The sequence below is a fragment of the Bombina bombina genome, chromosome 2 (genome assembly GCF_027579735.1).
Source record: "Bombina bombina isolate aBomBom1 chromosome 2, aBomBom1.pri, whole genome shotgun sequence".
Classification (NCBI taxonomy): Eukaryota; Metazoa; Chordata; class Amphibia; order Anura; family Bombinatoridae; genus Bombina; species Bombina bombina.
Window position 1 is genome coordinate 1,414,513,867 of NC_069500.1, and position 25,437 is coordinate 1,414,539,303.

Consider the following 25,437-nt stretch of genomic DNA (forward strand, 5'->3'; position numbering starts at 1 on the left):
TTCCGGCGAGCCTGAACCATACGGAGCTTAAAAAATATGCCCCATTGGCATTTACTACCTACTTAGGTAATGAGTTCCACAATTGTATTGCTCTTACAGTGAAAAAAATGTTTATGTTGCCAGAGATTAAATTACATTTAGAATTAAAATGAAACAGAACTCTCACAGTTTCTATCCTACTAATACCAAAAATAACCAAACTTTTTTTAGATGCAGACAGTAGGCTAACTTAACCGCCAATAACAAAGACCTTCTAATGAAACAATGAAGCATTCACCTATATGCGATGCAAAACAAATACCACTCTCATGCCTTAGCTGATAATTATATCATTAGCTAGCAATTGTAATATAATTGTCAGTTTTGGCCTCATATTGGAAACTGTTCTGTTTCGCTGTCTTATACAATTATATCATTACTTAGCAGAAGTTTTTATTCACTTGGCTGCCGTCCATGGTGTCTGCAAGTACTGACGGAGCCTCATTACAAAAACTGTAAGGTCTAGATTACAAGTGGAGCACAGTCGTCATCATTAGAATGGCAAATATCATCGCTAGGTTGCAATATTTTTACCGCTAGAACCAAATAACGGATGCTCCCTATACTTTCAACGGCGAGCGCAAAGTGCAAACTCAAGTTCATATTACAAGTTCCTAATTAAAGGAATAGTTTAGTCAAAATTAAACTTTCATGATTCAGATAGAGCAGCAATTTTAAGAAACTTTCTAATTTACTCCTATTATAATTTTTTTCTTTGTTCTCCTGGTATCTTTATTTGTAAAAGCAAGAATTTAAGCTTAGGAAATGACCCATTTTTGGTTCAGCACCTGGGTAGCGCTTGCTGATTGGTGTCTTAAAAGTAGCCATCAATCAGCAAGCGCTACCTAGGTTCTGAACCAAAAATGGGCAGGCTCCTAAGCATAAATTGCTGCTTTTTAAAATAAAGATACCAAAAGAACAAAGAAAAAATGATAATAGGATAAATTAGAAAGTTGCTTAAAATTGCTCCTCTATCTAAATAATTCAAGTTTAATTTTGACTATACTATCCCTTTAACCTTTGTATAAGGCTAGAACTATAATTACATTAATACTGGAAGCATTAAACAAAGTAAAAATCTCTGGCAAAGTCACGGTGCCTGCTCATTCCGGACTTCATTAGCCACAAACTGACCTCTTAGTTTTTATTCCTGCACTATTTCAGGGTTTATTTAAAAAGAACATTGCTTTTGTGCATAGACAAAACACGCTGACGGCATTTATATACAATGCATTAAGGCTGTATTCATATCTGTTTTATAGTCCTACATTATTGGTGGGTCCGGAAATTTAAATATTAAAACTATATTAATTGACCAGTTATATGTAATATCTCATAGCTCACAAGAACCAATAGAAACGTAAGAATACATACACTTTACAAAATTTGGAAAAGCAGTTGTGAAAATTATTTCATACGATTGTATGTATTTAATATTTTTGTTAATGTAATTTTAATTTACACTATTATCATTATTTAAAACACGTCATGGCTTTGTGCTGAATATCCATTGTATGAGTTCTAAAAACTATAACGTGGGTAATAGATACCATTTACCAATAGATACCAAGTACAGTATATTGTGTTGTGATGTGATGACAATAACAAATATATTTAGAGGTTGTGAAATGAATGGTATTTGGGTTTTTTGTTGAAGAAAAAATAACGTTATTGTTGAATCCATTTGAGCTGGGGCATTAAAGTTATACAGTACATGTGTTTATGATGTGCTATTAATATGCATTAAAGGGACAGTCTACTCCAGAATGTTTGCTGTCTAAAAAGATAGATCCCCTAGAATCCCTTTATTACCTATTCCCCAGTTTTGAATAACCAACACTGTTATATCAATAGTATAAGGCAATATGAGGTAGCGCAAATATGCAGGTTTGGATATGAAAAATAAAATGCGGACTGAGAATTATAAAAAATATTATTTATTAAAGTGTATATTCACTGTCACATTTGTGCGATCGAATAATCTAAAACCAATGATGGTATCTGTAAAAATTTTAAATGGATCCTTAAAAATGCTATTTAATTTCTAAAAAATGCAATACACTTCAAAAAATACACAAATCATACACCATTCATTCTACTTAAACATATGTATCCACAGAGCTCTGTACAAAAGATATATGCAAATATTCCGGATATATTATCCAAATTCAAATGTTGACAATTTTATCTCATAAGTATCCTTAGTTTGACTGAAAAGTCTTATTTAGATAGTACAAATTTTCCAAAAGAATTTCTATTTGCGTGTCGATGTTTGCAACGATGTCTCTTAAGCATCTATTATAAAAACCACCGCCAAACTTATGGCAAAATCCTAAAGGCTTTGCAATCACGTTGGTTGTTAGTAACAATCAGCTAGATTACGAGTTTTGAACGCTATAGGGAAATTAACGACCACCACAAAATCGGCGGTATTTCACCTCCCTATAGCGCTGCTATTACAGGTTTTAAAAAACCCGTCTTGCGCAGGCCATATTGTGGCGTTGAGCTCCATACCTCACCCAAATACAAGCGCTGCTTTGACATGCTCATGCACGATTTCCCCATAGACATAAAGCCAGCAAAAAAAAAGCCTAACACCTGCGATTGTGGAAACAAAAGCTCTGTAACGCAGCCCCATTGATGTCTATGGGGAAAGAAAACGGTATGTTTAAACCTAACACCCTAACATAAAAAACACGTCTAAACACCCCTAATCTGCTGCCCCCAACATCGCCACAACCTACATAATGTTATTAACCCCTAATCTGCCGTCCCCAACATCGCTGCCACCTACATAATGTTATTAACCCCTAATCTGCCGCCCCTAACATCGCCGCCACCTACATAAATTTATTAACCCCTAATCTGCCACCCCTAACATCTCCGCCACCTACATTACAGTTATTAACCCCTAATCTGCTGGCCCTAACATCGCCGCCACCTACCTACACTTATTAGCCCCTAATCTGCCGCCCCCAATGTCGCCACCACTTTACTAAAGTTATTAGGGCCTTTTGTGGGGCATTGCCCCAAGAAAAATCAGCTCTTTTACCTGTAAAAAAAAAAAAAATGCAAACACCCCCCAACAGTAAAACCCACTACCCACACAACCAAACTCCCCAAATAAATATATATCTAAATAAACCTAAGCTAACCATTGCCCTGAAAAGAGCATTTGGATGGAAATTGCCCTTAAAAGGGCATTTAGCTCTTTTACGGTGCCCAAACCCTAAGCTAAAGATAAAACCCACCAAATAAACCCTTAAAAAACCCTAAAACTAACCCCAGACGATCCACTTACAGTTTTCAAAGACCGGACATCCATCCTCATCCAGGCGGCAGAAGTCTTCATCCAAGCGGGCAGAAGTCTTCATCCAAGTGGGCAGAAGTTTTCATCCAGATGGAATCTTCTATCTTCATCCATCCGGCACGTAGCGGGTCCATCTTCAAGACATCCGGCGTGGAGCATCCTCTTCTTCCGATCGTCGCTGGAAAATGAAGTTAACTTTAAGTGACATTATCCAAGATGGCGTCACTTACATTCCAATTGGCTGATAGAATTCTATCAGCCAATAGGAATTAAAGGGAAAAAAATCCTATTGGCTGTTGCAATCAGCCAATAGGATTGAGCTTTCATCCTATTGGAAACGCTACATTTTAGATAAAGCCTAAGCCGTATAATATACAGCAACAAATAATACACAATATAACCAAGTTTTGGATACATACCAGTAAATGTTGTTTAAGAGACTCTCAGCTAGATTATGAGTTTTGCGTTATGAGTGAAAAAGCATCGTTATGCTTCATAACGCTGCTTTTTCCCTAACGCCGATATTACAAGTCTTGCAGGTATAGGTTATTTTTCAATGGGACTTCCATAGTGCCAGTATTACGAGTTTGCCTGGGAGGCCAAACAGTGAACGGTACACTCTATAACCACAAGATCCGTACCGCCATCTAAAGTCAGTAGTTATGAGTTTTACGTTACAAAGCTGTAGCATAAAACTCATAACTAAAGTGTTAAAAAGTACACTATTAAACTCACGCACTCAAACATACAACTAATAAAAAACGTATTAAAGTTGTAAAAGACATTAGTCTTATCAGTGGGGATATTGTTATATTAAATATAAAAAAGAATAAACCTGAGTAGAGATAACAAAAATAAACTTTAATGTCACAATAAATTCCTAGTGTTTGTGGAAGTTATAGCGTTGTGATGTTATCGGCGTGAAATATATTAAAATAATTAAGTGAATTATATTGCGTGAAATATATTAAAATAATTAAGTTAATTATATTGATTTTTTATAAGAAATATATATACAGTGTATATATATATATATATATATATATATATATATATAATATATAATTAAAAAATGATTACGAAAAAAATCAGTGTTAATAAATTCTAATATAGCATGATTTCCTATCATTACCCTAACGTGCTATATTATAAAATAAATGAATAAGTGCAAATAAATATAATAACAGTAATAATACGTGTTAACTTTATTTTGGTGAAATATATTTGTATAATTGGTCTTGCTATGAACTAATATGTCCAGTAATTTAAATTATAGAGTTAAGATTCATTGTTCAATCCCTTTGAAAAAATTTTTCTAAATTTATAGATTAGCTCAGCTTTATTACGAAGTAGTTTCTTTTCCATGTTACTCCGTCTACTGTACTTAGAAAGTTTTTTAATTCCCCAAAATAACATTTCTTTTGGGTTACCGTTATGTATATCTTTAAAATGTTTATAAAGTCTGGTATCGTCCTTTCCTAATTCTATACAACTTATATGCGCCCTTATTCTATCTCTCAACTTGTGACTAGTTTGTCCTATGTACTGAAAATGACAGGTACACTGTAATATGTAAATAACGTTCTTATCAGCACATCAAATGATTTCTTTCATTTTCAGAGTTTCCTTTGTTTTTGTGGATTTTACAACTTTGGGTTTGCTACTATGTGTAGAAGATTTGTATGGAATGGGCAGAATCCCACAATTTTCCCCCTCTTAAACTTATATCTACTTTCTCAATTTTTGTTTTGTATTCACTTGGTGATAAGATGTTCTTCATTTTTTTAGCTCTCCTGTAAAGGAAGTCTGGTTTTTGGCTGACTTTATTTCCTATGAGTGGATCACGTTTGACAAGATGCCAATGTTTTGAAATTATTTTTTTTCTATTTGTTTGTGTTGCGAGGAATATGTGGTTATGAATGGTACTTTGATATTATCATCTATTCGGTTTATTATTTACTTTTTCTAGTTTTTAAGGATTTTTTTTCTATTTTTCTAATTTCCTCTTATGTCTTTACAATAGTATCCATATCATAACCTTTCTGTGAAAATCTTTGTGCCATTAAATTTGACTGATTGTCATAGTCTTCTAGACTTGAACAATTTCTTCTAATTTGCAGTAATCGGCCCTTTGCAATGTTTTGTTTCCATCTCCTATGGTGGTTACTCTTGTTTTCAATATTATTATTTTTGTCCACTTCTTTGAAATGTCATCATTTAGAATTCGAATCTCTATATCTAGGAAACTAATGGCTGAACAACTATATTTATGGCTAAACTTCAGTCCCATATCATTTGCATTCAGATCCTCTATAAACATGTCTAAAAGTTCCACATCTCCCCTCCAGACAAGAAATATATTGTCTATAAAACACCTATAGAGCACAAGATTTGCTAACCAAGGGGTTCCCTGCAAAAAAAAATGTACAAAGTAACCCATAAATAAATTTGCATAACTTGGTGCAAATCTCGTGCCCATAGCCATTCCTCTTATCTGCTCATAGAATTTCCCATCAAATTGAAAATAGTTATTGTTGAGGATGTATTTGATACACTCTTGAATGAACACCCCTGTGTCTTAGACATATCTGGATCACTGTTTAGATAGTATTCGACTGATTTTAAACCTAGTGCGTGTTCAATACATGTATAGAGCGAACTGACATCACAAGTAACAAGTATAAAGTTTTTTCCCCAGAATGAATTGTGCATGATATATGTATTTTTTTTAATTGTATTGCATTTTATAGAAATTAAATAGAATTTTTAAGGTTCCATTTACATTTTTTACAAATACCGGTATCATTGATTTAAGCTTGTTCGATCGCACAAATGTTACAGTGACTATACACTTTAATAAATAATACTTTTTTAAACTAATTATATAATTCTTAGTCCGCCTTTTATTTTTCAAATCCAAACCTGCATATTTGCGCTACCTCATATTGCCTTATACTATTATTTATATTACAAATCATTTTGGGAAATTTGTCATGTAGAGGTTAGCTGCTTTTGGAATTATTTGTCAGAAAGACACCAACTCAGCTGTTATATTAATACACATTTTACCTCTGTGATTACCTTGTATCTAAACCTCTGCAGATTGCCCCCTTATCTCAGTTTTTTTGGCAGACTTGCATTTTAGCCAATCAGTGCTGATTCATATATAACTCCACGGGAGTGAGCACAATGTTATCTATAAGGCACTTACGAAATAGTGCTGTCTAGCTGTAAAAAAACTGTCAAATGCATTCAGATATGAGGCGGCCTTCAAGGGCTTAGAAATTAGCATATGAGCATACCTAAGTTTAGCTTTTAACAACGAATACCAAGGGGAACAAAGCAAATTTATTAATAAAAATTAAATTGGAAAGTTGTTTAAAATTGAATGCCCTATCTGAATCATGAAAGTTTAATTTTGACTAGACTGTCCCTTTAATTTGTAAAATTGATTATTATACATTTTTAGAACTTTGTTTATTATAAGAAACATGTTTTGGTCTTGAACAAGATTAACAGTACAGGATATTAATATATTAAATACAAAAAAAGTAATCACCTTTTCACTGTCACTATAATGTGCTTTTAAATCATTCTCACACTGTGAAAAGTGTTTTGTAAATCTTTGCCATTTATACCTCTGAAACTAAAGAGTGCAGAAGGGGATCCTACAACCATGGCCTGTACAGTGAGAACTTGTATTTTAAATGAGCGCTGATCAGGCACTTACTGCTTACAATTTAATATAGAGTATTCAGTTCCAGTTATCAAGGTACTAGAAAAATCCCCAGTTTTAGAGTTAATAGGACATACAACACTTTTTTATTGTGATACATTTTTAATTATTTATTTGCTGTGTATATTCATTATTTATTCTTCCCCTTTTCCTGTAATTTAAGTCAGACAATGGTGGGTTTTCTCATTTCTGAGAACTGGAAGTGCACATTGTAGACTTTACAAGTCTAACCCTGCTACAATGTCTGTCCCTAATTGAACTCAGCAGAAGTAATAGGATAAAATACAGCAAAACAATACAATTGTTAACAAAATGACAGTGGCAAACTGAGGAGGATTGGCTAATAAAAAATAATTGCAGCAAGCAAGATTTTAATATGTTCAAAACATTCATTAAAAGACTGAAAATAATAAAATGCATGTTTTATGTCTCTTTAAATTACAATAAAAATGGACTAAATAAATAATGAAAGTTTATTGTATTTTTTTTTTTGTTACTGAGAATAATTAAGCATTTTATAAAGATTTAAAAAGTATTTAGGAATTAGTTTTGGCTACTGTTTCTAGGTGGTATTAGTTGTGGTTACAAGTGTGCTGATGCTAATTATTCTGGACATTCATTTTCTGATATTTTGTAAGACGGGTGACATCACTTTTGGGCAATGTTGTGATTAACCATCTGCACTCAGGCTGAAGGGGCTCCAGAAGGTGTGTCACATTTATAATGTGCATTGTTTGTTTTCCCTTACAGCTGGGTACACAGGGTGCCAGGCTCAGCTTTTCTCTGCTTTATAATAATAAGCCATTGTGACTAGCGTAGATGAGGGTGACGCGGTGCCCTTCAGGGAGAAGGGATTGAGTGTGACAGGCAGGCAGGAGAGATCTGCACAAGGAGAGGAGCTGCTGACCTGTGACAAGCAAGTCTCCAGCCTCAGCCTTCCTTGCCTGCCACAGGGGGCAGCTGCCAACACGATGACACTGCCAAGGGAACAGTCGTAGTCTCTTCATGACTGCACTGACTGGGAGCTACGTCCAGCACCATGAGATGACTCTATTGGCAGGCAGCCCCTACACTGGCAGGAAATGTCACTCCTCATTCCCTGCCAGAATCCTGGCACCCGTGTGAGGCTTAAAGAATGAGAGATTGTGACGCCCTTTAACTATTTCAGGCCAGGAGTCATGAGTGTCCACATCATGTTTTCTGGATGGGGAAAGGGGCATAAAATAAATAAATCAGAATATCAGTGGCAGTATCTGGTGCATGAGAATGATGCTTGAGTGTACATTTAACAAGCAGCGGATGCTGTTTATTCTGCGCATGCCTTCCGGCCTGCCGCAAACAAGATTTAAGAAGCAGGGGTCTTAAGACCGCTGTTCCTTAACTCATCCGGCACCTTTTAGGTGTCAGACTGCAATCCCCCCGATCAGATACGATTGGGATGACTGACACCCCCTGCTAGCGGCCGATTCGCCGTGTATGTGCAGGTAGCAGCAGGGTGGACATGATTTGCTCTAGCGAATCATGTCCGCCCGGGGTATGATAAATCAACCCCTTGGTGTACACATGGCTTGTGTGTCATTTAAAAATGGTGACTCACTGGAATTAAAAGAGTGACTCAAGTGAATATATGCTCTTAGATATAACAATCATAATTCCAAGGGGGGGATTTGACTCCTCTTGCTTCCCAATTCAGGCACTCATGGAAGGAACATCTGCCAGAGTCAATGGTACCATATAATGTTTAAATGCACTGAAGGGTATTTTTTGAGAAGCTAAGATCGACAGTAATATGTTTCTCTTTAACAACATCACATAATGCACACAACCATCATACTGCAGTATACAGCCCCTGATAAGCTACTTCGCTTGAGTTGCTGGTAAAATACAGCAAAATATAGAATGTTTTGCATCTCTACCCAAATTTTGGACATCCTTGCTAAAAACCATAGTGATCTAACACAATTCAGTGAGCTGGACTCCAAAGGGAGAGCATTCTGTCATACCTGGCACATTTGCAACTAATACAGAAAGTATACAGCAATAATTGTTTGTAAGGCTGGCCAGGGAAATGTGTGCTGCGGGGGTTGTTTTCAGTTGTGTTTCTCAATGTCTTTAGAATCTAAGTATAATTCCTGAGCAGATTCATCCAGTTTTGTATCCTTTTGGGAGGAATCTGTTCATACTTTTTAAAAACACTATGGCCTAGATTTAGAGTTCGGCGGTAGCCGTCAAAACCAGCGTTAGAGGCTCCTAACGCTGGTTTTGGCCGCCCGCTGGTATTTGGAGTCAGTGATTAAAGGGTCTAACGCTCACTTTACAGCCGCGACTTTTCCATACCGCAGATCCCCCTACGCCATTTGCGTAGCCTATCTTTTCAATGGGATCTTTCTAACGCTGGTATTTAGAGTCGTTTCTGCAGTGAGCGTTAGAGCTCTAACGACAAGATTCCAGCCGCCTGAAAAAAGCAGGAGTTAAGAGCTTTCTGGCTAACGCCGGTTTATAAAGCTCTTAACTACTGTGCCCTAAAGTACACTAACACCCATAAACTACCTATGTACCCCTAAACCGAGGTCCCCCCACATCGCCGCCACTCGATTAAAATTTTTAACCCCTAATCTGCCGACCGCCACCTACGTTATACTTATGTACCCCTAATCTGCTGCCCCTAACCCCGCCGACCCCTATATTATATTTATTAACCCCTAACTTGCCCCCCACAACGTCGCCGCAAGCTACTTAAAATAATTAACCCCTAATCTTCCGACCGCAAATCGCCGCCACCTACGTTATCCCTATGTACCCCTAATCTTCTGCCCCTAACATCGCCGACCCCTATGTTATATTTATTAACCCCTAATCTGCCCCCCACAACGTTGCCGACACCTACCTACACTTATTAACCCCTAATCTGCCGAGCGGACCTGAGCGCTACTATAATAAAGTTATTAACCCCTAATCCGCCTCACTAACCCTATCATAAATAGTATTAACCCCTAATCTGCCCTCCCTAACATCGCCGACACCTACCTTCAATTATTAACCCCTAATCTGCCGACCGGAGCTCACCGCTATTCTAATAAATGTATTAACCCCTAAAGCTAAGTCTAACCCTAACACTAACACCCCCCTAAGTTAAATATAATTTTTATCTAACGAAATAAATTAACTCTTATTAAATAAATGATTCCTATTTAAAGCTAAATACTTACCTGTAAAATAAATCCTAATATAGCTACAATATAAATTACATTTATATTATAGCTATTTTAGGATTAATATTTATTTTACAGGTAACTTTGTATTTATTTTAACCAGGTACAATAGCTATTAAATAGTTAAGAACTATTTAATAGTTACCTAGTTAAAATAATTACAAATTTACCTGTAAAATAAATCCTAACCTAAGTTATAATTAAACCTAACACTACCCTATCAATAAAATAATTAAATAAACTACCTACAATTACCTACAATTAACCTAACACTACACTATCAATAAATTAATTAAACACAATTGCTACAAATAAATACAATTAAATAAACTAGCTAAAGTACAAAAAATAAAAAAGAACTAAGTTACAGAAAATAAAAAAATATTTACAAACATAAGAAAAATATTACAACAATTTTAAACTAATTACACCTACTCTAAGCCCCCTAATAAAATAACAAAGACCCCCAAAATAAAAAATGCCCTACCCTATTCTAAATTTAAAAAGTTACAAGCTCTTTTACCTTACCAGCCCTGAACAGGGCCCTTTGCGGGGCATGCCCCAAGAAGTTCAGCTCTTTTGCCTGTAAAAGAAAACATACAATACCCCCCCCCCCCAACATTACAACCCACCACCCACATACCCCTAATCTAACCCAAACCCCCCTTAAATAAACCTAACACTAAGCCCCTGATGATCTTCCTACCTTGTCTTCACCATGCCAGGTTCACCGATCCGTCCTGGCTCCAAGATCTTCATCCAACCCAAGCGGGGGTTGGCGATCCATAATCCGGTGCTCCAAAGTCTTCCTCCTATCCGGCAAGAAGAGGACATCCGGACCGGCAAACATCTTCTCCAAGCGGCATCTTCTATGTTCTTCCATCCGATGACGACCGGCTCCATCTTGAAGACCTCCAGCGCGGATCCATCCTCTTCTTCCGACGACTAGACGACGAATGACGGTTCCTTTAAGGGACGTCATCCAAGATGGCGTCCCTCGAATTCCGATTGGCTGATAGGATTCTATCAGCCAATCGGAATTAAGGTAGGAATTTTCTGATTGGCTGATGGAATCAGCCAATCAGAATCAAGTTCAATCCGATTGGCTGATCCAATCAGCCAATCAGATTGAGCTCGCATTCTATTGGCTGTTCCGATCAGCCAATACAATGCGAGCTCAATCTGATTGGCTGATTGGATCAGCCAATCGGATTGAACTTGATTCTGATTGGCTGATTCCATCAGCCAATCAGAAAATTCCTACCTTAATTCCGATTGGCTGATAGAATCCTATCAGCCAATCGGAATTCGAGGGACGCCATCTTGGATGACGTCCCTTAAAGGAACCGTCATTCGTCGTCTAGTCGTCGGAAGAAGAGGATGGATCCGCGCTGGAGGTCTTCAAGATGGAGCCGGTCGTCATCGGATGGAAGAACATAGAAGATGCCGCTTGGAGAAGATGTTTGCCGGTCCGGATGTCCTCTTCTTGCCGGATAGGAGGAAGACTTTGGAGCACCGGATTATGGATCGCCAACCCCCGCTTGGGTTGGATGAAGATCTTGGAGCCAGGACGGATCGGTGAACCTGGCATGGTGAAGACAAGGTAGGAAGATCATCAGGGGCTTAGTGTTAGGTTTATTTAAGGGGGGTTTGGGTTAGATTAGGGGTATGTGGGTGGTGGGTTGTAATGTTGGGGGGGGGGGGTATTGTATGTTTTCTTTTACAGGCAAAAGAGCTGAACTTCTTGGGGCATGCCCCGCAAAGGGCCCTGTTCAGGGCTGGTAAGGTAAAAGAGCTTGTAACTTTTTAAATTTAGAATAGGGTAGGGAATTTATTATTTTGGGGGTCTTTGTTATTTTATTAGGGGGCTTAGAGTAGGTGTAATTAGTTTAAAATTGTTGTAATATTTTTCTTATGTTTGTAAATATTTTTTTATTTTCTGTAACTTAGTTCTTTTTTATTTTTTGTACTTTAGCTAGTTTATTTAATTGTATTTATTTGTAGCAATTGTGTTTAATTAATTTATTGATAGTGTAGTGTTAGGTTAATTGTAGGTAATTGTAGGTAGTTTATTTAATTATTTTATTGATAGGGTAGTGTTAGGTTTAATTATAACTTAGGTTAGGATTTATTTTACAGGTAAATTTGTAATTATTTTAACTAGGTAACTATTAAATAGTTCTTAACTATTTAATAGCTATTGTACCTGGTTAAAATAATTACAAAGTTACCTGTAAAATAAATATTAATCCTAAAATAGCTATAATATAAATGTAATTTATATTGTAGCTATATTAGGATTTATTTTACAGGTAAGTATTTAGCTTTAAATAGGAATCATTTATTTAATAAGAGTTAATTTATTTCGTTAGATAAAAATTATATTTAACTTAGGGGGGTGTTAGTGTTAGGGTTAGACTTAGCTTTAGGGGTTAATACATTTATTAGAATAGCGGTGAGCTCCGGTCGGCAGATTAGGGGTTAATAATTGAAGGTAGGTGTCGGCGATGTTAGGGAGGGCAGATTAGGGGTTAATACTATTTATGATAGGGTTAGTGAGGCGGATTAGGGGTTAATAACTTTATTATAGTAGCGCTCAGGTCCGGTCGGCAGATTAGGGGTTAATAAGTGTAGGTAGGTGTCGGCGACGTTGTGGGGGGCAGATTAGGGGTTAAAAAATATAACATAGGGGTCGGCGATGTTAGGGCAGCAGATTAGGGGTACATAGGGATAACGTAGGTGGCGGCGGTTTACGGAGCGGCAGATTAGGGGTTAAAAGTGTAATGCAGGGGTCAGCGATAGCGGGGGCGGCAGATTAGGGGTTAATAAGTGTAAGGTTAGGGGTGTTTAGACTCGGGGTACATGTTAGAGTGTTAGGTGCAGACGTAGGAAGTGTTTCCCCATAGGAAACAATGGGGCTGCGTTAGGAGCTGAACGCTGCTTTTTTGCAGGTGTTAGGTTTTTTTTCAGCTCAAACAGCCCCATTGTTTCCTATGGGAGAATCGTGCACGAGCACGTTTTTGAGGCCGGCCGCGTCCGTAAGCAACTCTGGTATCGAGAGTTGTATTTGCAGTAAAAATGCTCTACGCTCCTTTTTTGGAGCCTAACGCAGCATTTGTTTGAACTCTCGATACCAGAGTTAAATTTATGGTGCGGCCAGAAAAAAACCTGCGGAGCGTTAACAGCCCATTTACCGCCAAACTCCAAATCTAGCCGAAAGACTGTTTTTTTCTTCTCATATTTAATTGGGACAATTGTAATTTGAAATGGACATTGATTTCCACACAATGGATTGGGATAAGTTGGAGCAACACCAGTATTAGTTTGATTTTGGAACTATATTCAAATCTCTTAGACTAGTATTTGTCACAAAAGCGGAATATAAACATACAGGCCGAGATTACAAGTGGCGCTCAAAAATATTAGTGCTATTGAGCGCAAACACAGCACAAGTTAAATCAAAATCTATTCTATTCCTGTGTTTATATTACAAGTTGAAAGTAAAAAGTTTGCGCTCCAGCAAAAGACTCAGGGGTGCTAAACAATGTTCCCTCTAATTTTTTTGAGCAGTGGGCTGAAAAATCTTTGACTGTGTAATTTTTGGCCAAGTGACTAAAATGTGTGCGCACTTTATTCTTGAGTGTAGCCAAACTCAAAACCGTTGAACAGGTACTATCAAACAAACACAAACACACACAGTCACCCTCACACACAGTCACCCTCACACACACTCACCCTCACACACACTCACCCTCACCCTCACACACACTCACCCTCACACACAGTCACCCTCACACACAGTCACCCTCACACACACTAACCCTCACACACACTCACCCTCACATATACACAAATTTAAAGTGGTTGGGTCAAAATAATACACTAGTGTGACTGTATGAAAAAGGATCACAGGATTAATTAACAGTACAGAAATGTAAACCATTGTTGTACAAACTGGCAAAGAGAACAATTAAATTGGTCTATACATTTTAGGGAGGATCAGCTCAAGGCTAACTCTCAGCAAAACAAGAATTCTTCTCTTAAATAAGAAGCGTGTGTTGGCACTGTCACTTGGTAGCATACACATACACACGCTTTCACACAAACACACGCATTCTCTCTCACAGACACATTCTCTCTCACACACACACATTCTCTCTCACACACACATTCTCTCTCACACACACACATTCTCTCTCTCACACACACATTCTCTCTCACACACACACATTCTCTCTCTCACACACACATTCTCTCTCTCACACACATATTCTCTCTCACACACACACATTCTCTCTCTCACACACACATTCTCTCTCACACACACACATTCTCTCTCTCACACACACATTCTCTCTCACACACACACACACATTCTCTCTCACACACACACATTCTCTCTCACACACACACATTCTCTCTCACACACACACATTCTCTCTCACACACACACATTCTCTCTCACACACACACATTCTCTCTCTCACACACACATTCTCTCTCACACACACACATTCTCTCTCTCACACACACATTCTCTCTCTCACACACACATTCTCTCTCACACACATATTCTCTCTCACACACATATAATCTCTCACACACACACATTCTTACACACACATATTCTCTCTCACACACACACATTCTTACACACACACACACACACAAACACATATTCTCTCTCACACACACACATGCTTTCACACAAACACACACATTCTCTCTCACACACACATTCTCTCTCTCACACACACATTCTCTCTCACACACATATTCTCTCTCACACACATATTCTCTCTCACACACACACATTCTTACACACACACACACATATTCTCTCTCACACACACACATCCGCACATTCTCACACACACACACACACACACACACACACACACACACACACACACACACACACACACACACATTCTCTCTCTCACACACACCCACACATTCTCACACACACACACATTCTCCGCCACACACTCACACACACATATTCTCTCAATCTCTCACACACACATTCTTACACACGCATTCTCACACACACACATATTCTCTCTCACACACACACATTCTTACACACACATTCTCACCCACACCCACACATTCTCTCTCTCACACACACACACATTCTCTCTCAAACACACACACATATTCTCTCTCACACCCCCCCCCCACACATTCTCACACACACCGACCTTCTCACACACACACTCACACACACATATTCTCTCTCACACACACACATTCTCTCTCTCACACACACATTCTCTCTCACACACACACATTCTCTCTCTCACACACACATTCTCTCTCACACACACACACACATTCTCTCTCACACACACACATTCTCTCTCACACACACACATTCTCTCTCACACACACACATTCTCTCTCACACACACACATTCTCTCTCACACACACACATTCTCTCTCTCACACACACATTCTCTCTCACACACACACATTCTCTCTCTCACACACACATTCTCTCTCTCACACACACATTCTCTCTCACACACATATTCTCTCTCACACACATATAATCTCTCACACACACACATTCTTACACACACACATATTCTCTCTCACACACACACATTCTTACACACACACACACACACAAACACATATTCTCTCTCACACACACACATGCTTTCACACAAACACACACATTCTCTCTCACACACACATTCTCTCTCTCACACACACATTCTCTCTCACACACATATTCTCTCTCACACACATATTCTCTCTCACACACACACATTCTTACACACACACACACATATTCTCTCTCACACACACACATCCGCACATTCTCACACACACACACACACACACACACACACACACACACACACACACACACACACACACACACACACACACACATTCTCTCTCTCACACACACCCACACATTCTCACACACACACACATTCTCCGCCACACACTCACACACACATATTCTCTCAATCTCTCACACACACATTCTTACACACGCATTCTCACACACACACATATTCTCTCTCACACACACACATTCTTACACACACATTCTCACCCACACCCACACATTCTCTCTCTCACACACACACACATTCTCTCTCAAACACACACACATATTCTCTCTCACACCCCCCCCCCCCACACATTCTCACACACACCGACCTTCTCACACACACACTCACACACACATATTCTCTCTCACACACACACATTCTTACACACACATTCTCACACACATATTCCCTCTCTCTCTCTCACACACACATTCTCACACACACACATTCTTACACACACATTCTCACACACACCCACACATTCTCACACACACACATTCTCACACACACACATATTCTCTCTCACACACATTCTTACTCACACATTCTCACACGCACACACACATATTCTCTCTCACATACACATTCTCACAAACAAACTCACACACACATATTTTCTCTCACACACACACATTCTTACACACACACACACATATTCTCTCTCACACACACACATTCTTACACACACACACATATTCTCTCTCACACACACACATGCTTTCACGCAAACACACACATTCTCTCTCACACACACATTCTCTCTCTCACACACATATTCTCTCTCACACACATATTCTCTCTCACACACACACATTCTTACACACACACACACACACACACATATTCTCTCTCACACACACACATTCTTACACACACATTCTCACACACACCCACACATTCTCACACACACACATTCTCTCTCTCTCACACACACACACACACACACACACACACACACACACACACACACACACACACATATTCTCTCTCACACACACACCCACATATTCTCACACACACACATTCTCACCCACACACTCACACACACATATTCTCTCTCTCTCTCACACACACATTCTTACACACATATTCTCACACACACACACACACACACACACACACACACATATTCTCTCTCACACACACACATTCTTACACACACATTCTCACACACACCCACACATTCTCTCTCTCACACACACACACATTCTCTCTCTCTCTCACACACACACACATATTCTCTCTCACACACACACCCACACATTCTCACACACACCGACCTTCTCACACACACACACATATTCTCTCTCACACACACACATTCTCACACACATATTCCCTCTCTCTCTCTCTCTCTCTCTCTCTCTCTAACACACACACACATTCTCACACACACACATTCTTACACACACACACATTCTCACACACACCCACACATTCTCACACACACACATTCTCACACACACACACATATTCTCTCTCACACACATTCTTACACACACATTCTCACACGCACACACACATATTCTCTCTCACACACACATTCTCACAAACTCACACACACATATTCTCTCTCACACACACACATTCTTACACACACATTCTCACACACATATTCTCTCTCTCTCAGACACACACATTCTCACACACACACACACATTCTTACACACACATTCTCACACACACCCACACATTCTCACACACACACACACATTCTCACACACACACATATTCTCTCTCACACACATTCTTACACACACATTCTCACACACACACACACACACACACACATTCTTACACACACATTCTCTCTCTCTCTCTCTCTCTCTCTCACACACACACACACACACACACACACACACACATATTCTCTCTCTCACACACACACACACACACACACACACACATTCTTACACACACATTCTCACACACACCCACACATTCTCTCTCTCACACACACATTTTCTCTCTCTTTGTCTCTCTCTTACTCTCTCTCTCTCACACACACACACACACACACACACACACACACATATTCTCTCTCTCACACACACACACATTCTTACACACACATTCTCACACACACATTCTCTCACTCACACACACACACATTCTCTCTTTCACACACACACACACACACACACATATTCTCTCTCACACACACACACATTCTTACACACACATACTCACACCCACACACACACACATATTCTCTCTCACACACACACATTCTTACACACACATTCTCACACACACACATATTCTCTCTCACACACACACATTCTTACACACACATTCTCACGCACACCCACACATTCTCACACACACATATTCTCATGCACATATACTTTCACACACATTCTTACACACTCACATTCTCACACATTCTCACATACACAGTTACACACGTATACATTCACACACACGCATACTTTCACACACATTCTTACACACTCACATTCTCACATACACATGCATACTTTCACACACATTTTTACACACTCACATTCTCACGCACACACACATTTTCACACATACACACACTCACACATGCATACTTTTACACACTCACACATTCTCACACACCCATTCTAACACACACATTCTCACACACACACACGCATGCTTTCACAAACACTCACACATACTTACTTTCACACATACTTACTTTCACACACACATACACACACATGTATACATTCACACAAACACATGCTTTCACACACATTCTTACACACACATTCTCACACGCACACACACATATTCTCTCTCACACACACATTCTCACAAACTCACACACACATATTCTCTCTCACACACACACATTCTTACACACACATTCTCACACACATATTCTCTCTCTCTCACACACACACATTCTCACACACACACATTCTTACACACACACACATTCTTACACACACATTCTCACACACACCCACACATTCTCACACACACACACATTCTCACACACACACATATTCTCTCTCACACACATTCTTACACACACATTCTCACACACACACACACACACACACACACATTCTTACACACACATTCTCTCTCTCTCTCACACACACACACACACACACACACACATATTCTCTCTCTCACACACACACATTCTTACACACACATTCTCACACACACCCACACATTCTCTCTCTCTCACACACACACACACACACACATTTTCTCTCTCTCTGTCTCTCTCTTACTCTCTCTCACATACACACACACACACACACATATTCTCTCTCTCACACACACACACACATTCTTACACACACATTCTCACACACACATTCTCTCACTCACACACACACACATTCTCTCTCTCACACACACACACACACACACACACACATATTCTCTCTCACACACACACACATTCTTACACACACATACTCACACACACACCCACACACACACACACACACACATATTCTCTCTCACACACACACATTCTTACACACACATTCTCACACACACACATATTCTCTCTCACACACACACATTCTTACACACACATTCTCACACACACCCACACATTCTCACACACACATATTCTCATGCACATATACTTTCACACACATTCTTACACACTCACATTCTCACACATTCTCACATACACAGTTACACACGTATACATTCACACACACGCATACTTTCACACACATTCTTACATACTCACATTCTCACATACACATGCATACTTTCACACACATTTTTACACACTCACATTCTCACGCACACACACATTTTCACACATACACACACTCACACATGCATACTTTTACACACTCACACATTCTCACACACCCATTCTAACACACACATTCTCATACACACACACGCATGGTTTCACAAACACTCACACATACTTACTTTCACACATACTTACTTTCACACACACATACACACACACGTATACATTCACACAAACACATGCTTTCACACACATTCTTACACACTCACATTCTCACACACACATTCTCACACACACACATATTCTCTCTCACACACACATATTCTTACACACACGTTCTCACACACACATATTCTCTCTCTCACACACACACACACACACACATTCTTACACACACATTCTCACACACACACACACACACACACCCATTCTCTCTCACACACACACATTCTCTCTCTCTCTCTCTCTCTCTCTCACACACACACACACAAACGCACACACACACACACACACACATATCCTCTCTCTCACACACACACATTCTTACACACACATTCTCACACCCACCCACACATTCTCTCTCACTCACACACACATTCTCTCTCTTTCTCTCTCTCACACACACACACACACATATTCTCTCTCTCACACACACATTCTTACACACACATTCTCACACACATCCACACACACACACACACACATATTCTCTCTCACACACACACATTCTTACACACACATTCTCATACACACCCACACATATTCTCTCTCACACACACACATTCTCACACCCACACCCACACATTCTCACACACACATATTCTCACGCACATATACTTTCACACACATTCTTACACACTCACATTCTCACACATTCTCACATACACACGTATACATTCACACACACGCATACTTTCACACACATTCTTACACACTCACATTCTCACATACACACGCATACTTTCACAAACATTCTTACACACTCACATTCTCACGCACACACACATTTTCACTCACACATACACACACTCACACATGCATACTTTTACACACACACCCACACCCATTCTAACACACACATTCTCACACACACACGCATGCTTTCACAAACACACACACATATTCTCACACACACACACAAACACACTTTTACACAAATACACACACATTCTCTCACACACACACACATTCTCACACACACACATACTTTCACACACACACACACATGCTTTCACACACATTCTTACACACTCACATTCTCACACACAAACACATTCTAACACATACTTTCACAAACACACATACACATTCTCACACACACACACAAACACACACTTTTACACAAACACACATTCTCTCACACACACACATTCTCACACACACACAGAAATACACTTTTACACACACATTCCTCACACACACACATTCTCCCACACACACATTCTCACACACACACATTCTCACACATACACGTATACATTCACACAAATGCATATTTTCACACACATTCTTACACACACACACATACATGCATACTTTCACACACACATACACGCACACATTCTCACACATACATTCTAACACACACATACATGCATACTTTCACACACACACACATTCTCACACACACATACACACATACTTACACACACACACACGCATACTTTCACAAACACACATACACATTCTCACACACGCATACTTTCACAAACACACACACACATTCTCACATGCATACTTTCACACACACACACACACATTCTCACACACGCATACTTTCACAAACACACACACACATTCTCACATGCATACTTTCACACACACACACACACACACATTCTCAAACACACATTCTCACACACGCATTCTCACACACACAGACACACACAGAAATTCACACACACACAGACACTTTACACACACATATTCTCTCACACACACATTCTCACATTCTCACACACATTCTCACACACACAGACATACATTTTTACAAACACACACACATTCTCTCACACACACACATTCTCACACACACAGACACACTTTTACACACACACATTCTCTCTCTCACACACACATTCTCTCTCACACACATACACATATGCACGCATACTTTCACACACACACACACACACTTATACATTCACACAAACACATACTTTCACACACATTCTCTCACACACACATACACGCATACATTCACAAACACACACACACACACATACTTTCACAAACACACACACACATTCTCACACACATGCATACTTACACACAGACACACACTTTTACACACACATTCTCTCTCACACACACATTCTCTCACACACAGACATTCTCACACACAGACATACACTTTTTAACACACACAGACACACTTTTACACACATACATTCTCTCACACACACACATTCTCACACACACAGACACACTTTTACACACATACATTCTCTCTCACACATACACACACGCATACTTTCACACACACACATACACACACGCATACTTTTACACACACACACACACATACACGCACACACACACACACATTTTACACACTATCAGATTTCTTCACCCAAAACACAACTGGTAAGACAAGCTGCATTTCTAGTCATTCATTTATACAGCTGCTATGAGCCTAACTAAACAGATCCTACAGACAAAGCTTTTAGCCACAATGTTTTGTTATGGTGAGGCCTGCAGCAGCCTTGTTAAGAGAAATACTTTTTTAAATAGTGAGTCCGGTACTCACATAGACCCTGGTGTATTCTTGTTTGTGGAGACATAGGTCAGGTACCAGTGATCCTTCATCCTATGGTGGTCAAGTCATCCAGAACTTTTGTAACAGGTAAGGAGGCTGCGCAGGATCTTACTCTGTGTTGTTGGAGGATTTCAGCGGAGCTGACTGAGTCAGGAAGGTAGGTTGCATAATCAGCATGGTGCCAGTTTTTTATATTTCCCGCCTCCTGACTTCCCGCTCTACCTAGAGCCGTTCCCCAACCAGAGTGTGCAATTCCGCACTAAGTACCAGACACACATACAGAAACTTATCAACCAAGCGCGCTACCCCCGCCACACCGTATCAGAAGCCACCCACACACCGCTAACACATACACCGCTAAGTATCAGAGGCCCAACACACCACTCTAAGTATCAGCGGCCCTTAATACCCACACCGCTAAGTATCATAGGCCCCCCATACTACGCTAAGTATCAGCGGCCCTTAACACACACATCGCTAAGCATCAGAGGCCCCCCACACCACACTAAGTATCAGAGGCCCCCCACACCACGCTAAGTATCAGTGGCCCTTAACACACACACCGTGCTAAGTGTAAGCACTACATCTGGACTGGAACCTATATAAATAAATGCCCATTTGAAATTAAATTAAAATATATATTTTTTTTTTAATAAACAGCTCACCTTTAATTGATGTGTAAAGCTTAAGAGTACATGTGCGGCAGCTCCAGAAGAGGGGAAGGGTAGCGCTAGCATATGGGGGTCAGATAGCACAACCACGCTAACTACCTTTCCCCATAGACTTCTATGGGACACACTAAAAAAGCCTGTTCTGGCTTTTGCATGTGCACTAACCCAAAGGTGCACTAGGCCAACTGCGGTAAAGCCAAAGGTGTGTTACTAAGAAGAAAACTTTATTTTTTATTTTTAAATATATATCTACATATTTATTGTCACAACACTGTCAGGGTTTCGCCCTGCTTTGTTTGCTATTTGATGCTGGCTGCCATTTTACTTACCTCTCTCCCTGAATCTGATGCAGAGTGTGTAACGCTGCTCACTCATCTGGGCGCCCTCTTATAGCCAAACTGGTGAACATCATCAGTGTGAGACAGGTTGCAGTCCCAGGATTATGATGTCACACTTATTATTTAAAGAGCCTCTGTTCAGTATGCTTTTGCCCTTGCGTTGTCTGGTTCCTGATCCCTGGCTTGTTCCTGACTCTGCTGTTCTCCTTGTTCCTGATTCCAGGTCGTCTGACTACTTGCTTGTTATTTGACTTATGGACTGTTTATTATTTTTTGTCATTAATAAAGGTGTGATTATTTTTGCACTCCAAGTCTCAATCTGATTCCTGGTACCCTGATATTACACAAGGGCCATGAATCCTGATGGTGCTAATAATACACTTTTACCCACCATCATTTCCAGGATGGATGAACAGGATCACTGCTTGAATCAATTTGTACTAGCCCTGCAAACCCTTCTGACTCGCACTGCACATTTGGATCAGAGAGTCCCACAAGTTATGGCTGCTCCTGTTTCCGCTGCTGCACCTAGTCCTACCAGAAGCATGTCCGGTTCTGCACCTCTACCTCAGCGTTATGGAGGCAATCCTAATCAGTGCAGAGGGTTTTTGAACCAGGTGGGCTTTTATTTAGAGTTTACCTCAGGCGTTTCCCTCTGACAGAGCTTGTTGCCACCTTCTTTCATGGGCTCTCTGATGTGATTAAAAATGATGTTGCTGCCAGAGATTTACCAGAAGATCTCGAGGCATTGGTGTCTTTTTTTAATCCTGATTGACATCAGAATCAGAGAGATGCCCCATTTCAAGGAGCGCTTGCGGAAGCCTCCTGTTCCGTTGTCTCCTACATTTTTGTTCCCACCCATGCCTCCCTCTCCTCCCATGCCTCCTGCTCCTGAGTTACCAGGTACTGCTAAGCTGATGCAGTTGGGATTCACGTGTCTCCCCGTGGCGGAGAGGGCCTTTAGGAGGAGGGAGGGGCTCTGTTTCTATTGTGGGTTACAGGGCCACCTTTTAAAGTCTTGTCCTACACGGCCGGTAAATGCTTGCACCTATTGGGGGCAGACCTTGGGTGGTTTATCCTCATCCCCGCAACCGCTAAAGGAGAAACCTTTGGTCACAGTTGTCCTTTCCTCTGTGGACTCCTCCATAGTCACTCAGGCTCTTGTTGACTGCGGTGCTGCGGGCTATTTCATTGACAGTGCTTTTGTATCACAGCACTCCCTTTCTGTATTTCCTCAGTCTGTTCCACTTGCTATTGAGGCCATTGATGGCAGGCCCCTCAGACCACAGTCGTTACTCATGAAACCACTCCGTTATCCATGGTTGTGGGGGCTCTCCATTTTAAAACCCTCGAGTTCCAGGTGATATACCCTCCGCATTTTCCGGTTATTCTGGGTTGTCCCTGGCTACAAAAGCACAATACCAGTCTCAACTGGCGCAGGTCCGAAATATTGTCATGGTCTCCGCAATGTATTTCCACTTGTCTTCGGAAACCAGTCAAAGTCCTGTGCACTTCTTTGGTATCTTAATTGCCAGAGGAGTACCAAGAGTTCCTAGATGTTTTTGACAAGGTGTGTGCTGGTACGTTGCCTCCTCATTGGTCTTACGATTGTGCCATAGACCTGCAACCAGGAGCCATTCCTCCTCGAGGCCGGATTTACCCTCTGTCTGTTGCGGAGAATTGTGCTATGGAGGAGTATGTTGCTGATGCTCTGTCGCAGGGGATCATCCGCAAATCCTGCTCTCCAGCAGGGGCTAGCTTCTTCTTTGTGAAGTAAAAGGGTGGCGAGTTAGGACCATGCATCGATTATA